Genomic DNA, 13,028 nt, shown 5'->3' on the forward strand with positions numbered 1-13,028 from the left:
ACAATTCATTAAAGTCTTTATATTAATTATATGATAGGACAATATCATATGCGTCACTAAATTGATGACGAGGTATTTGGCAACTTGATACAATTCTTTAAAGTTTTATATCAAAAATTATATGATAGGGACAATATCATATGCGTCACTAAATTGATGACGAGGTGTTTGGCAACTTGACACAATTCATTAAAGTCTTTATATTAATTATATGATAGGGACAATATCATATGCGTCACTAAATTGATGACGAGGTATTTGGCAACTTGATAAATTCTTTAAAGTTTTTATATCAAAAATTATATGATAGGGACAATATCATATGCGTCACTAAATTGATGACGAGGTTTTGGCAACTTGAACAATTCATTAAAGTCTTTATATTAATTATATGATAGGACAATATCATATGCGTCACTAAATTGATGACGAGGTATTTGGCAACTTGATATAATTCTTTAAAGTCTTTATATCAAAAATTATATGATAGGGACAATATCATATGCGTCACTAAATTGATGACGAGGTGTTTGTTTGGCTACAGGAAAAATCATTTATTTATCGAATCATCAAGCAAAGGATAAGCTTCAGTGGATCGCAGTATGGCAGCTGCTCAACCACTTACAACACCTTGCCTGTTACAAAAGTCGTTTACAATTGATTCTAGGCTTTGTCATTGTATTAAATAATGCTTTTATATGTAACTAGCGCGGCATCAGGTGATCGAAGATCCTCCTAATTTACTATGTTACAAATTACATTGGCATCACATCCATTGTCGTTTATAAAATAAATTATAAACTTTAAATGGTTTAGAAGCCATACAATGCAAATTGCCCCTTATTTATCATTGCAGTCCAGCACGGATACGACCTTAGAGGCGTTCAGGCATAATCCAACGGACGTAGCGTCATACCACTGTTCGCTCGAACAAGTATTGTGCCATTGGTCCGTACCTGCGGTTCCTCTCGTACTACGCAGGAATGCTGTCGCAACAACGTTTTGTCATTAGTAGGGTAAAACTAACCTGTCTCACGACGGTCTAAACCCAGCTCACGTTCCCTTGCATGGGTGAACAATCCAACGCTTGGTGAATTTTGCTTCACAATGATAGGAAGAGCCGACATCGAAGGATCAAAAAGCGACGTCGCTATGAACGCTTGGCCGCCACAAGCCAGTTATCCCTATGGTAACTTTTCTGACACCTCTTGTTAAAAACTCTTTAAACCAAAAGGATCGATAGGCCGAGCTTTTGCTGTCCCTGTGTGTACTGAACACCGAGATCAAGTCAGCATTTGCCCTTTTGCTCTATGTGTGGTTTCTGTCCGCACTGAGCTGGCCTTGGGACACCTCCGTTATTATTTGAGAGATGTACCGCCCCAGTCAAACTCCCTACCTGGCAATGTCCTTGAATTGGATCATACCTGAGTAATTGGAGTTATACCAAATTTTCAAATCAAAAATACATAAATGCATCGTTTTATTAAAGAATTTGTTTGCGATTATATAACAAACTCGTGATACTTTGATCAAGAAGCTTGCATCAAAACCCAATACCATAAGATATAATAAATATATCCGTATAATGGCTAGGAAATGATACACGTTCCATTTAATCAAGTAAGTAAGGAAACAATAAGAGTAGTGGTATTTCATTGACGATACCAAACCGAGGTCTAATATCTCCCACTTATTCTACACCTCTTATGTCTCCTTACACTGCCAGATTAGAGTCAAGCTCAAAAGGGTCTTCTTTCCCCGCTAATTATTCCAAGCCCGTTCCCTTGGCTGTGGTTTCGCTAGATAGTAGATAGGGACAGTAGGAATCTCGTTAATCCATTCATGCGCGTCACTAATTAGATGACGAGGCATTTGGCTATTTTTTTTTTTTTTTTTTTTTGATCGCGGAGGTATGGAAATCTATCGAAAGATACTAGGTCTGTCAACACTTCAGTTTCCTAGCATGCACGATTCATTGCTGAACCGAAGTTCCGCAACGCCTACGTACTAAAACCATCCTCATAGCCATTTATATATTACCATTATTTGCGATGTTTATGCCTTTATTGATGTTATGCCAAGACAGCAAGCAAATGTTTTGAACCAAACGTTTTAGCTAAGTCCAATCTCGGGAAAACCCGCTCAGGTACATGAACTGTTTAAAACAACCGAGACTGCCTCTCATAACCTGGACGCTAATGATATGACTATCATATTTGCTGAGGAGACCCTTCGCTATCAATCTTTTAACGGATTGACCACTCCAGATCCCCCTCCAGTTCAGGGTGGCAGAATGGAATTCAATGTCACCTGCGGCTTCGAATCTGCGACGCAATTCAGTTCGTATGTCCGGTCTGTCGTATCTATTGATTTTGCGCTGGTGCGCATCATCCATAGAGTGTCCGTCTGTCACAATTTGTATGTCGATCACATCAATGTGATTTTGTCGTAGTGCCACCAGGTCCGGTTTATTAAGGCCGGATTCGCACTGCAGACTTGGTTCAACAATGACCGCGCAGCCTCTCTCCTCAAGTCCCCGCTTGATTCGATTTACTACGCAGTTGTGTCTAGCTACGCGCCTCCCATGCGATCGGTAACATTTTTGCATTATATGGTTTGTTGTTTCGGGAGCGTCACATCCTGCACGACACTGTCGTTCCAATTCGTGCCTTCCCCTTGTAGTACGAGACTTCGTGGGTAGGGCATTTATCCGCAGACGAATACCGTCTATATATTCCTTTCCTGTTAGTAAACGCGTGGGTTGATTAACCCACCCGTGTTGCGGTCCCCAATGGCCCGCTTCACGGAGTCCGCTGCCATCAACTGAGAGGTACAATTTGTTCGCCCAATATTTTTCTATTGCCGGACGCGATAACAATTCATGTTGTTCTGCAAATAATCTATCTCGGGCCCGTTGTTTTTCGGCTTCGAGGAAAGAGCTGGCTACCTCGTTTTGCGTGAGGTGAGGCCATTTAATATTACTCAAACGTCTTAGCCTTAACATTGGAGCTACCCATCTAAGTGATGGAATTCCGAGACCTCCACTTTTTGGGGGTGCGTGAATGAATGCTATCGGCACATCCAGCGGAAGATTTAGCCATCTTCGCACATAGTATCGTATTAGTTTGTCAGTTTTTCGTAGGACGCCTATCGCCACACTCCCAAGGGCTAACTTGTGATAGAGCTGTGGGATAAGGACAGTCCTTAGGGCGAACATCCTCTGTTGTGGTTTGAGGGGGGCCTTTGTCAATCTTTGTAGCTTTGGACCAATGTCCTCGGCCGGATTGCATCGAACCCTCCCAGTTGCAGTGAAGTTGATGCCTAAGTACTTCCACTCGTCCGTTCGCTTCAATGATGGAATCTCTCTTGAGCCTACGTAAAAGCTCTGTGCCTCTAGCACGGTACACTTCTGTTTCGGCTGGCCCTTAATGCCAACGGTAAAACATTTGTCGGCATTAAGTTTGAGGCCGACGAGAGATAGAAAATCCAACGTTCTGTCCAACAATACTTGAAGTCCCATTCGAGTTTCAGCAAATAGTACCAAATCATCTGCAAACGCGGCCGCGTTAGTAATGGCATTTCCGACTCTAGCACCAATTTCGCTGGGTAGGTTTCTAAGTAACCTGTCCATTACCAAGTTAAATAGAATAGGAGACAAAGGGTCACCCTGCTTCACTCCTCTAGCAGGGACGAATTCCTCTGAACTCCAACCGTCCCCATTGAGACTGGTACCGCCACCCTCGTACGTATTCTGTACGTAGTCAACGAAGCCCTTTGGCGCACCATAAGCACGTAAGGTGTCATATATAGATGCATGCGATAGAGAATCGAATGCCTTGCTTACATCTAAATTTGCGATGTAGCAAGATCTAAAGTGCTTATGGCTATGCCTCAAGACTAAGTCAACTATCGTCGCATTATCGGCACATCCGTCGGTAGGTAAGAAGCCCCGCTGGCGCGGGTCCCAATTGATTGATGAGTTCAACCGGGTTGCCAATATTGCATTTAGCTGTCTTACCAGGACTGAAGGCACCGATATTGGACGAAAGTCTTGCGGTCGCTTCGCCGTCACCGTCTTCGGGATGAAGACAGTTCTGGCCAGTCGGATAGAGTGTGGTAGATTGCCGCACCATAGAATTAGGTTCATTATTCGTAGCATAATACCTGACGGCACCTCCCTGGCTGTTTTTGGAGTTATCCCGTCAGGCCCCGGAGATGAAGATAATGAGATTCTTGATGCCCTAAGGTCATGCTCCGTAATAGCAGACCAAACCCTCTCAAGCGAGTGATCCATTTGTATCACTTCTCCACTGCAAGAGCTTGGGCTAGGCTGAGTCATTACTTCTCTCCAGTAGGGAACCATTACTTCTTGGCTTGGCATTACCGACTCATCAGTTCCATTTAGCAAGGACTTAATGCATCTTCCTTTATGCTTATCCCAGTTGCGCTGGGTGACAGCATACTGTTGCCTTCTGCTTTCTCTCCTATTTCGAGGTCTCCGAGGAGGTCTCGTCAGCGTGTGTCGTACACCCTGTGCCGGAAAAATTCCTAGGAGATATAGCGATAAGCATTGGAGAGTGGTTTCCTTTCCCTCGAGCTCTGCCCTGTCAATGATCGTTTGTAGCTCTTGGGCTCTCCATTTGGAATGGCATTCATACCATTAAGAGAGTCATAGTTACTCCCGCCGTTGACCCGCGCTTACTTGAATTTCTTCACTTTGACATTCAGAGCACTGGGCAGAAATCACATTGTGTCAACACCCGCTAGGGCCATCACAATGCTTTGTTTTAATTAGACAGTCGGATTCCCCAAGTCCGTGCCAGTTCTGAATTGATTGTTAATTGATAATCGTTATAATTGATAAGAACTAATTGGTTTAACCCAAATAGTATTCTTAAAAATTTTAGCAAGAAAGTTCCACAATTGGCTACGTAACTAAACTATCCGGGGAACAAGTAACTAACATAAATGCTAGAAACTCTATTTACCCAGAACGAGCACATAAACCATGTTATTGTTTCCCAATCAAGCCCGACTATCTCAATCTTCAGAGCCAATCCTTATCCCGAAGTTACGGATCTAATTTGCCGACTTCCCTTACCTACATTATTCTATCGACTAGAGACTCTTCACCTTGGAGACCAGCTGCGGATATTGGTACGGCCTGTTGAGAAGTTTGCGTGTCCCCACCATAAATTTTCAAGGTCCGAGGAGAAAATATCGACACAACAGTATATGTCATGCTCTTCTAGCCCATCTACCATATCTCTCTGCGAAAGACTTCCATGGTAGTACGGCTATAAAACAGAAAAGAAAACTCTTCCGATATCTCTCGACGGCTTCTTTATGGTCGTTCCTGTTGCCAGGATGAGCACGAGGCCCATATTTAATAACAAACGGATACTCAACAGGTTACGGAATTGGAACCGTATTCCCTTTCGTTCAAAATTATTCAAGTGTATTATATTCGCTTTGTTTATATAGTTAGGCATTTTTGTTTTACTTGAAAATTTTCGGCTTTCGCCTTGAACTTAGGACCGACTAACTCGTGATCAACCACTGTTCACACGAAACCCTTCTCCACTTCAGTCCTCCAAGGTCTCATTCGATTATTTGCTACTACCACCAAGATCTGTACCAATGGCAGCTCCATGCAGGCTTACGCCAAACACTTCTACGCATACCATTGTACCTTCCTACTCACTAAAGTTTCAAAATTTATATCACAAGTAATATAAATCATCTACTTTAGCGGTAATGTATAGGTATACAACTTAAGCGCCATCCATTTTAAGGGCTAGTTGCTTCGGCAGGTGAGTTGTTACACACTCCTTAGCGGATTTCGACTTCCATGATCACCGTCCTGCTGTTTTAAGCAACCAACGCCTTTCATGGTATCTGCATGAGTTGTTAATTTGGGCACCGTAACATTACGTTTGGTTCATCCCACAGCGCCAGTTCTGCTTACCAAAAGTGGCCCACTGGGCACATTATATCATAACCTTGAACTTCATATCAAGAAAGTTAAGGTTCTTACCCATTTAAAGTTTGAGAATAGGTTAAGATCGTTTCGACCCTAAGGCCTCTAATCATTCGCTTTACCAGATAAGATTATTTTATATAATATTAAAATGCACCAGCTATCCTGAGGGAAACTTCGGAAGGAACCAGCTACTAGATGGTTCGATTGGTCTTTCGCCCCTATACTCAATTCTGACAATCGATTTGCACGTCAGAACTGTTTCGGTCTTCCATCAGGGTTTCCCCTGACTTCAACCTGATCAAGTATAGTTCACCATCTTTCGGGTCACAGCATATATGCTCAAGGTACGTTCCAGTTAGAGGCATAAATAATATAAATATACATTATACATAACTATATAGAACGCCCCGGGATTGTGTTAATTAGCTATAAATAGCTAAAAAACTAATCCCATTATTAGTCAAGTTAATTACGCTATTAGGTTTACATCCCAATAACTTGCACATATGTTAGACTCCTTGGTCCGTGTTTCAAGACGGGTCCCGAAGGTATCCTGAATCTTTCGCATTGTTAATCATACAAGAGCATATAATAAACACAAAAATCAATGATAATTATGCCATTATATAATTCCGAAAAATTAACGCTCTGTAATAATATAAATCTATCAGCACTTTATCAAATTAATAACATTTATTCTGTGTTAAAATGCAAGCAATTTAATTGGAATAAACTATAAGTTATATTTTATGATAAATTTGGGATATGCTAATAGATTACAATGTCCTTATATGGAAAAAATGCACATTATTCTTAATAATATTATTTAAATATTACAATTTTAATGATGAATTTTCCATAACGGATATTCAGGTTCATCGGGCTTAACCTCTAAGCAGTTTCACGTACTGTTTAACTCTCTATTCAGAGTTCTTTTCAACTTTCCCTCACGGTACTTGTTTACTATCGGTCTCATGGTTATATTTAGTTTTAGATGGAGTTTACCACCCACTTAGTGCTGCACTATCAAGCAACACGACTCTTTGGAAACATCATCTAGTAATCATTAACGTTATACGGGCCTGGCACCCTCTATGGGTAAATGGCCTCATTTAAGAAGGACTTAAATCATTAATTTCTCATACTAGAATATTGACGCTCCATACACTGCATCTCACATTTGCCATATAGACAAAGTGACTTAGTGCTGAACTGTTTTCTTTTCGCTCGCCGCTACTAAGAAAATCCTTGTTAGTTTCTTTTCCTCCCCTAATTAATATGCTTAAATTCAGGGGGTAGTCCCATATGAGTTGAGGTTGTATATATAACTATTTTTTGCCATAAATTCTTTATATATAAATGATAAAACAATCAATTAAATTCGTTATAAATAGTTCCAATAGTTCTTGTAAGCAAAGTTATTTTTTATCCATTTAACGAACCAACGAAGAATAATAACAAAACCAAGATTTTTCTTTTTCCGAATCATTAATAAGAGACAATTCTAGATGAAAAATATTTCAATTTTTTATGCTAGACATTTCTCAGTATTATTTGATTGAAAAAGAAAATATTTCTCTTCGTTTTTCACATTCAAATGTGAGATAATGTTTTTCATTTCTTTTTTAATATTATGAATAAAATCATTATTTAATCCAATAATATACCATATGCTTATAAAAAATTTATAAACAACTTAATTAGCATAGTCTTACAACCCTCAACCATATGTAGTCCAAGCAGCACTATAAAATTAATTAAAGTACATAACAGCATGGACTGCGATATGCGTTCAAAATGTCGATGTTCATGTGTCCTGCAGTTCACACGATGACGCACAGTTTGCTGCGTTCTTCATCGACCCATGAGCCGAGTGATCCACCGCTTAGAGTTTTATAATTCATTTTTATATAATATCAATATTGTTTTTATTGAAAGAAATTAAAAATACACCATTTTACTGGCATATATCAATTCCTTCAATAAATTTATTTTTATACCTAAAAATAAATGTTGCGATATGTCTTAGTTTCATATAAGCATTATGTATCATAAAAATCTGGTTATGGTTTGCTATTTTGGGTGACACATACTGCAAAATTTATATAAAACATTAACCTGATGGATGACAGGTACAAACATTGTATATTTTAGGTTGTTGCATTAGCCAACGTATGCTCATAACATAGATGAACAATACATATTCGCAACGCGTGTATATTATGGTCCATATACACACACACTTATTTTGAATACCACATTCAAAATTATTTTAATTTTAATTCGACTTCTACTTTCAAATTTTGTTCAGTTTCTTCGATTTCCATTTTCGAGAATTTGTTTTTATAGGAAACGCCATTGTTGTAGTAGGTACTGCCACAAATACGCACAACAACATTAATAATGTTAAAGTCTTTTTATGAGGTTGCCAAGCCCCACATATAAAATAAAAGCCATCTTCATTTTATTTTGACTTTAACTTTTGATTCCGTGGAATCATTTTGTAATATTTTTATTTTGGTAAATTGTATTTATTTGTATTATAACAAATGTTTATTAACGATAAGGATATTATACAATAATGATCCTTCCGCAGGTTCACCTACGGAAACCTTGTTACGACTTTTACTTCCTCTAAATAATCAAGTTCGGTCAACTTTTGCGAAACAACCGTAACACGCAAGGCGTCACAGTGATCACGTCCGGAGACCTCACTAAATAATTCAATCGGTAGTAGCGACGGGCGGTGTGTACAAAGGGCAGGGACGTAATCAATGCGAGTTAATGACTCACACTTACTGGGAATTCCAAGTTCATGTGAACAGTTTCAGTTCACAATCCCAAGCATGAAAGTGGTTCAGCGGTTTACCCGGACCTCTCGGTCTAGGAAATACACGTTGATACTTTCATTGTAGCGCGCGTGCAGCCCAGGACATCTAAGGGCATCACAGACCTGTTATTGCTCAATCTCATTATTGCTAGACGCAATTTGTCCATTTAAGAAGCTAGTGTCCTTATAATGGGACAAACCAACAGGTACGGCTCCACTTACATAAACACATTCAAACACAATAAACATTTTACTGCCACCATGAATGAAGGCTACATAAGCTTCAGCACCATAATCCTGAAGATATCTATTTAATATATTTGAGTCTCGTTCGTTATCGGAATTAACCAGACAAATCACTCCACGAACTAAGAACGGCCATGCACCACCACCCATAGATTCGAGAAAGAGCTATCAATCTGTCTTACACACTTATGTTCGGACCTGGTAAGTTTTCCCGTGTTGAGTCAAATTAAGCCGCAGGCTCCACTCCTGGTGGTGCCCTTCCGTCAATTCCTTTAAGTTTCAGCTTTGCAACCATACTTCCCCCGGAGCCCAAAAGCTTTGGTTTCCCGGGAAGCGACTGAGAGAGCCATAAAAGTAGCTACACCCAATTGCTAGCTGGCATCGTTTATGGTTAGAACTAGGGCGGTATCTGATCGCCTTCGAACCTCTAACTTTCGTTCTTGATTAATGAAAACATCTTTGGCAAATGCTTTCGCTTAAGTTAGTCTTACGACGGTCCAAGAATTTCACCTCTCGCGTCGTAATACTAATGCCCCCAAACTGCTTCTATTAATCATTACCTCTTGATCTGAAAACCAATGAAAGCAGAACAGAGGTCTTATTTCATTATCCCATGCACAGAATATTCAGGCATTTGAAGCCTGCTTTAAGCACTCTAATTTGTTCAAAGTAATAGTACCGGCCCACAATAACACTCGTTTAAGAGCACTAGTGCAGGTTTTTAAATAGGAGGAACATATGAAAAAATACAAGTATTTAATCACATATAAGAACTCCACCGGTAATACGCTTACATACATAAAGGTATAGTACTAACCACAATTGTAAGTTGTACTACCCGTATGAAGCACAAGTTCAACTACGAACGTTTTAACCGCAACAACTTTAATATACGCTATTGGAGCTGGAATTACCGCGGCTGCTGGCACCAGACTTGCCCTCCAATTGGTCCTTGTTAAAGGATTTAAAGTGTACTCATTCCAATTACAGGGCCTCGGATATGAGTCCTGTATTGTTATTTTTCGTCACTACCTCCCCGAGCTGGGAGTGGGTAATTTACGCGCCTGCTGCCTTCCTTAGATGTGGTAGCCGTTTCTCAGGCTCCCTCTCCGGAATCGAACCCTGATTCCCCGTTACCCGTTGCAACCATGGTAGTCCTAGATACTACCATCAAAAGTTGATAGGGCAGACATTTGAAAGATCTGTCGTCGGTACAAGACCATACGATCTGCATGTTATCTAGAGTTCAACCAATATAACGATCTTGCGATCGCTTGGTTTTAGCCTAATAAAAGCACATGTCCCATAAGGTTCATGTTTTAATTGCATGTATTAGCTCTAGAATTACCACAGTTATCCAAGTAACTGTTAACGATCTAAGGAACCATAACTGATATAATGAGCCTTTTGCGGTTTCACTTTTAATTCGTGTGTACTTAGACATGCATGGCTTAATCTTTGAGACAAGCATATAACTACTGGCAGGATCAACCAGAATAATGTTTTTCCTTCATATTCCATTCATATATTTTGAATCGAAATAAGCAATATAATAGATATATAGATATATAGATTTTTCACTTTATATAATTCCATGATTTTTATTATATTGAATAAAATTCAATATTTCGCCTTTGGGTAAAATTTTAAATATATAAGTAAAAAAATCCATTCGATTACGGCCATTTTTATATAGCATTCGTAATCCATATTTTCATTTTTAATTTATACTTGTTTTACCAATATAACAAGAATTTCATCTAATTATTGTAATATATATATTTCTATAATTTTATCTTTTTATACATACATATTTCATTATAAAATATCATTTTATTTCCAACATACATAATTATTGTATCCACACATGTACAATTTTTGTTTAACCAATATAAATATTAAGTTAAATCATTTGCATTTTGAAGATAAATTTAAAATTTATCTCTTTTCATATATATCTCTGGTAATATATAACATAAAACCAAGCGCATATGATAATATTTCCACATTTAATATATAATTTTATATTTCTTTCATAAGAATCCATATTTGTATTATACCGTAACGATATAATAATCCAACTATACGGCAGGTAATAAATTAATATTTGCCTGCCTCCAAAAATTAACGATAATATATGGAAACGATTTGTTATTCTATATATAATAGAAACTTGACTTTTGTTTCAACGATATTATCTATAAAGCGTATATTCCTATTATCCGCGGAGCCAAGTCCCGTGTTCTATAGAACTGAGAAACAAATTTGTACGGATAATAATATACTTTATTGTATGTAACCAATATAAACATAATCCGAAATAAATATTTCGAATAATGCGGGAGGTCGGCAACCACTGCCTACCTATAGTAGTTTTTGAACCCGCTGTCCTCAAAGCGGGTATTTTCAATTCCGTTTGCCACCCAACATACGGGCTATTCTCTTATATATTAAGAGATTATAGGAACATTTCATTTTTTTTCCATTATTCATATATAATATGATTATTTTTTCCCTTATACATATAATAATTAATCATTTTCATATGTATATTATTTAATTTACTCATATTATTGCCAAAATCATATGAATACATAAGTTTTGAACAATATGAGAGGTCGGCAACCACTGCCTACCTATAGTAGTTTTTGAACCCTCTGTCGTAATTCCGGTCGTTTACACTACTATACCCTCTCACTATAATGGCTTTTCTCTATAATACTAAGAGAATGTGGGATATTTTCAGCATTTTTTCCCTTATACATATAATAATTAATCATTTTCATATGTATATTATTTAATTTACTCATATTATTGCCAAAATCATATGAATACATAAGTTTTGAACAATATGAGAGGTCGGCAACCACTGCCTACCTATAGTAGTTTTTGAACCCTCTGTCGTAATTCCGGTCGTTTACACTACTATACCCTCTCACTATAATGGCTTTTCTCTATAATACTAAGAGAATGTGGGATATTTTCAGCATTTTTTCCCTTATACATATAATAATTAATCATTTTCATATGTATATTATTTAATTTACTCATATTATTGCCAAAATCATATGAATACATAAGTTTTGAACAATATGAGAGGTCGGCAACCACTGCCTACCTATAGTAGTTTTTGAACCCTCTGTCGTAATTCCGGTCGTTTACACTACTATACCCTCTCACTATAATGGCTTTTCTCTATAATACTAAGAGAATGTGGGATATTTTCAGCATTTTTTCCCTTATACATATAATAATTAATCATTTTCATATGTATATTATTTAATTTACTCATATTATTGCCAAAATCATATGAATACATAAGTTTTGAACAATATGAGAGGTCGGCAACCACTGCCTACCTATAGTAGTTTTTGAACCCTCTGTCGTAATTCCGGTCGTTTACACTACTATACCCTCTCACTATAATGGCTTTTCTCTATATACTAAGAGAATGTGGGATATTTTCAGCATTTTTTCCCTTATACATATAATAATTAATATTTTCATATGTATATTATTTAATTTACTCATATATTGCCAAAATCATATGAATACATAAGTTTTGAACAATATGAGAGGTCGGCAACCACTGCCTACCTATAGTAGTTTTTGAACCCTCTGTCGTAATTCCGGTCGTTTACACTACTATACCCTCTCACTATAATGGCTTTTCTCTATAATACTAAGAGAATGTGGGAATATTTCAGCATTTTTTCCCCTATACATATAATAATTAATAATTTTCATATGTATATTATTTAATTTACTCATATAATTGCCAAAATCATATGAATACATAAGTTTTGAACAATATGAGAGGTCGGCAACCACTGCCTACCTATAGTAGTTTTTGAACCCTCTGTCGTAATTCCGGTCGTTTACACTACTATACCCTCTCACTATAATGGCTTTTCTCTATAATACTAAGAGAATGTGGGAATATTTCAGCATTTTTTCCCCTATACATAT

The 13,028-nt window shown here is 37.7% G+C and overlaps 2 non-coding genes and 1 pseudogene across 2 annotated transcripts; all 3 read right to left on the bottom strand.

Moving 5' to 3' along the window:
- Positions 1 to 561: 561 nt before the first annotated feature.
- LOC117149131 lies at positions 562 to 7,302 on the bottom strand (annotated as a pseudogene).
- A 395-nt stretch (positions 7,303 to 7,697) lies between these two features.
- LOC117149134 lies at positions 7,698 to 7,876 on the bottom strand. Its single transcript, XR_004460060.1, has one exon. It is a non-coding gene; the product is annotated as a 5.8S ribosomal RNA (ribosomal RNA).
- A 686-nt stretch (positions 7,877 to 8,562) lies between these two features.
- On the bottom strand, positions 8,563 to 10,557 carry LOC117149125. The gene has a single exon (XR_004460052.1). It is a non-coding gene; the product is annotated as a small subunit ribosomal RNA (ribosomal RNA).
- Positions 10,558 to 13,028: the final 2,471 nt, after the last annotated feature.

The sequence above is a fragment of the Drosophila mauritiana genome, unplaced genomic scaffold (assembly GCF_004382145.1).
Source record: "Drosophila mauritiana strain mau12 unplaced genomic scaffold, ASM438214v1 U_16, whole genome shotgun sequence".
NCBI classification, from domain to species: domain Eukaryota; kingdom Metazoa; phylum Arthropoda; class Insecta; order Diptera; family Drosophilidae; genus Drosophila; species Drosophila mauritiana.